The following is a 4,885-nucleotide window of genomic DNA, read 5'->3' on the forward strand; positions in this document are numbered from 1 at the left end:
ACTGACAGCCCATGCCAGGATCCGGGAACGGGAGCCGGAAGTCCGTGCCTGCCACCTTCAGCTCCGCGGGCGTGGTGACAGTGACGGTGACCTTAGCGGGAGTATTACCCCGCAGCTCACTCCGTGCCCTGACCGTGTCAGACCTTTGTTTCCACGGTCTCGTGTAACCCTCCCTCCGGGCCTTCCCTCTTGATAGTCCCGCTGCCGGGAACACGCTTCCCGTCATTCACATGCCTGGCTTCCTCGCCTCGTTCAGACGGCTCCCCAAACATTCCCTCCTCGGAAAGGCCCGCACGGAGCACCCCAATAAAATTACGCTCCCGGGAGCCCTTTCCCCATTCTCTTTGCTTTATTCATACATGCTTGCTACCTCAAGTTTAGGGAGACGATATATAGAAATGTATGCCCACAATTCAAACATACGGAAGATTTGGTTTGCTCGACCGACTCCGGCATGCACTCGGGGATATTTTCTCTTCTGTCCACCACCTTTTTCTTTAGCACCTAAAACCATGCCTGAAACATATTGGGCAATGAAAACAGATTGGCCGGGTGACTGAAAGAACCCTCAGGATCCAGGGAGATGCACGCTGCTGCGATCTTTAATTTACAGAGGAGAAAATTAGAAGGGTTGGAAAGGTCAGATTACGTCTTCAGAGTCTCCAGGATGGTGCGTATCCGAATCAGGATCTGACTCTCCGCCAGCGTGGCCCCCAGGGCCGGCCCTCTGAGCCGCCACACCACTCTCTCTCTAGCCCAGAGGGCGCCTGGCCAGCCCGGTGGTTTAGGGAACCGTGGAGGCTTCGGAGGGAGTCAGGGATTCGCGCGACACGAACGTTGGTGCGGTAGGGGCTGGGCAGACACGGGTGACTAGAGAGAGCCAGGCAAAGGGAGAGGACTCGGTCTTAAAGATGCTGGAGGGGGTTAAGAAGAAAGATACCGAGACTGAACAATCCACTAGAGGATTTAGTCCAAGGTGAGAGAATCTTAGCCCTGGAGGTAGTTGGGGCTGGAGGTTAAAGCCAACCTCCGATCCAGGCAGAAATGCTTTCCGCGGCATTTCCTTTTTATCCACAGAATAGGAAATGTGATGACTCACCCAGCAGAGACAGACGACAAGCTAAATATTCATCATGCTAAGAAGGCAGCAAAAAGATAGGAAAAACTGAGTAGATCGATATCAAAGGAAGACATCTGACACAAAATGAGTCTTTCAAAAACATCCTCAACTCCAGTGTGAATTCAGTGGAGAATTGTTTTCCAAATTCCTTCAAAGAGCATCTTTAGATTACTTCCACTGTACTAGAATGGGGGGGGGGGGGGGAAATGGGCATTGTCCAGCCTATTTTGTGAGACAAACACAGTTTTGACAGAATTTAATAAAACATATCTTTGATGACTCCCAGCAAATCACAGAATGCAACTGCACCACATTATATGTTAAACCAAGAACTAACATGCCCTAGACAAAATGATTAGATCATCAGCTCAAAAAATGTTGAGGGGGCGCCTGGGTGGCTCAGTCGGTTAAGCGTCCAGCTTGGGCTCGGGTCATAAGCTCGCGGTTCGTGAGTTCGAGCCCCGCGTCGGGCTCTATGCTTAGAGCCCGGACCCCGCTTCCGATTCTCTGTCTCCCTCTCTCTCCTCCCCTAACCCACTCGCATTCTGTCTCTGTCTCTCTCAAAAATAAATAAACATTTAAAAAAAATGTTGAGAAAGTTATCAGTAAGATTCAGCATCTATTCTGGATTAAAGTGTTGGAAGGAAAAGCATATAGGATGACTAATCATGCTCCGAGAAGACAGGAAGTGATGTAGTAAAAGTCTGGAAAACTATAATCGTAGCAACTATAACAAAAGCAATAGCAACATTTGAAATCCTGAATTAGGAGTTTATATTTAAGTGGTCTCAATATAGACACCAACCAGAAGAAATAAAAACTTATTTCAACACAAAACAACAGGAGCAAAAAAAATCACAAAAATCCTAGAAGCAATGAGTTCAAACTTACAGGGTACGAGATATCAATTTTTTAAAAAACTCCCGTGTATCCCTAAAATTAGTGAGATAGAAACTATAGTACAAACAGCTTCCGTACGCAAAAGAATCAAAACCAATTACACTCAAGATCCCATGTGTGTGGGGCGCCTGGGTGGCTCATTTGGTTAAAAGTCTTCACCTTGGGCTCAGGTCATGATCTCGCGGTCCGTGGGTTCGAGCCCCGCGTCGGGCTCTGTGCTGACAGCTCAGAGCCCGGACCCTTTTTCGGATTCTGTGTGTGTGTCTCTCTCTCTCTGCCCCTCCCCTGATCGCGCTCAGTCTCTCCCTGTCTCTCAAAAATAAATAAATGTTAAAAAAAAAGGTTCCACATGTGTGACATATGGCACTTATTAAAGAAACTTTAAAAGCCCAATAAGAGTAACAAAGGCATGAACACGGGGCTTGCTAAGCATCACTGCTGTCTGGGAGCCAGAATGCAGGAAAGAGAAACAGAAGTTGCTACAAAGACTCAATCCAATATCAAAATCCTGTCTGTATTTTTACAAAACACGGCATGTTGGTCGTGACATTCGGCTGCAAACGTGGTCAGGCAAGAACGTCAGAGTTTTTTATAAGTAATTATGAAGCCAAGAAGCTGACAGCCGCGGTGACCCTAGCAGACCAAAGTGACCACTATCAAAACCCTGTCACATCGAGCTCAAACCTGAAAGTTCATCATTCGTTCGACATATTTTGGGAACTGTTTGTGGACCAGCCTCTCTGCGCTATTCTGGGAACTGGGTATACAGCCAGGAAGCAGGCAGGAAAGGTCCCCCCGGTCACGGTCACGGTCACGGTCAGGGAGAAACAGACAATTAACAAGTCAACGCATAAGTGGGCAGGATGATTTCAGAGGGTGGAAAGGGCGGTGCAGACCACAGGGACGGACTGTGGGCTGCACGTGTGGTGGCCAGCTATTTTGGGTCTGACAACCAGAAGGCCTCTCTAAAGAGGTAGACTTTTGAGCCAAGATCTGTGGAACAGAATGGGGTTTCCAAAAATAATTTCGATTGATTACATGTCAATCGAGTTGCTTTGGGGGGCACCCTCCCACGTGCAAGGCTGGGCTGAGGGCGGTGCCCACATGGATGGCGCACAGGTGCACTTGGCAATTTTAACTTCAATTCGATCCTTGCTGTCAAGGGTCTTACGAGCTACATTACACGCAAAGACCGGGTAAGACTGTTTGTAACGGGTATTCAAAGGGCTCCTACAAATCCATAAGAAAAAGGAGACAGTGGGAAAGCGGGGGATGTCAAGAACAATTCACAAAAAGAAACATGAAATCCAGGGGCACCTGGGTGGCTCAGTGGGTTGGGCGTCTGACTTCGGCCCAGGTCGTGATCTCACGGTTCATGAGTTCGAGCCCCACGTCAGGCTCTGTGCTGACAGCTTGGAGCCTGGAGCCTGCTTCGGATCCTGTGCCCTCCCCAGCTCATGCTCACACTCTGTCTCTGTCAAAAATAAACCTAAAAAAAAAAAATGAAAAAAAAAGAGTAGGATTATTAAAAAAAAAAAAAGAAACATGAAATTCAGAAAGCCAATTACCTCATGAAAAAATGCTCACAATAACGCAATGCAAATTAAACTACAAGATACCAAATTTCACCAATTATAATGGTGACAGAAAAGGATCAAAGTCACCCAGTATAATCCCACACCTGCCCGTCATTGCTGGGACATAGAGAGAGGAAGAGCCCTTTTCAAGAGGAATCTGGCAGATTCTGCTAAGATTTTAGATGAGAGGATCCAATCCTATGACTCAGCAACAAACTTCGATGCTACAGAAATTGAAACTTGGGGGCCTAAAGGTAACTATATACAAGGATACCACTGCAGCCATGTTTCCAGTGATGAAAAAGAAAAGGAAATTATCCTGTACACGCACGAGTAGCGGGAGTGATCGGATAGACCGCGGTCAATACGGAACATGGAATGCACCACCACCATTAAAGACCGAGTTCAACTGCACAACAGATTGGCAACCACAGGGGACTTGAAGGACTCTATAAAAATTAAGAATACATTTCCTTCGAGATTCTATTTGTATAAACAGAAAAAAAGCCTGGAAGGATTGCACACACTGTCAACAGCAGTAACACCACCAGTGGGGGATCTAAGTTTGGAGGCAGGACAAGGGGCGGACCTGTAGTTTTTATTTGGCACCTTTTTTTTTTTTTTTTTTACTTTTTGAATGTTTATTTTTGAGAGAGACAGAGTACGAGTAGGGAGAGGGCAGAGAGAGAGGGAGACACAGGATCTAAAGCAGGCTCCAGGCTCCGAGCTGTCAGCACAGAGCCCGACGCGGGGCTCGAACCCACAAGCCGGGAGATCGTGACCTGGGCCAAAGTTGGGAGTCTCCACCAACGGAGCCACCCAGGCGCCCCTATTTGTGCATTTTTAATTAAGCCGCAAATAAAACAAACAGTAGTTCACTCAAGCTATTTCTTGAGCACATACTACATGTCAGACAGAGTGCTCTACACAGAGCACCTCACTTGAATCCTTACTTTTGCCTCCTTAGTTAGATGATATCCCCCTTACGGACGAGGAAAGAGAGGCACAGAGGGGTTAGGTAACTTGCCCAAAGCCACACAGCTGGTAAGCAGAGGAGCCAGAGTTCCACCCCAGGACAGATTCAAAGGCCCAAGATCTGACCTCTTCTGCTATGACTTCCTAAAACTAAAAGCTCAAGGTCAAGGGTGGTGGAGAAGGGGGTCTCAGGAAGCGCATGCTCACACACAGTGCCTGCTTTGTTTTTCTGTCAGCTGCCGAGGGCCCCTGGGAGCCCCGGAAGCCCGAGACACCCAGCGGGGGCCCCCGGGCCCAGTCTTGCCCTCACACT

This window comes from Panthera pardus, unplaced genomic scaffold (assembly GCF_024362965.1).
Source record: "Panthera pardus isolate Hobbes unplaced genomic scaffold, ASM2436296v1 HiC_scaffold_21, whole genome shotgun sequence".
Taxonomy (NCBI): Eukaryota; Metazoa; Chordata; class Mammalia; order Carnivora; family Felidae; genus Panthera; species Panthera pardus.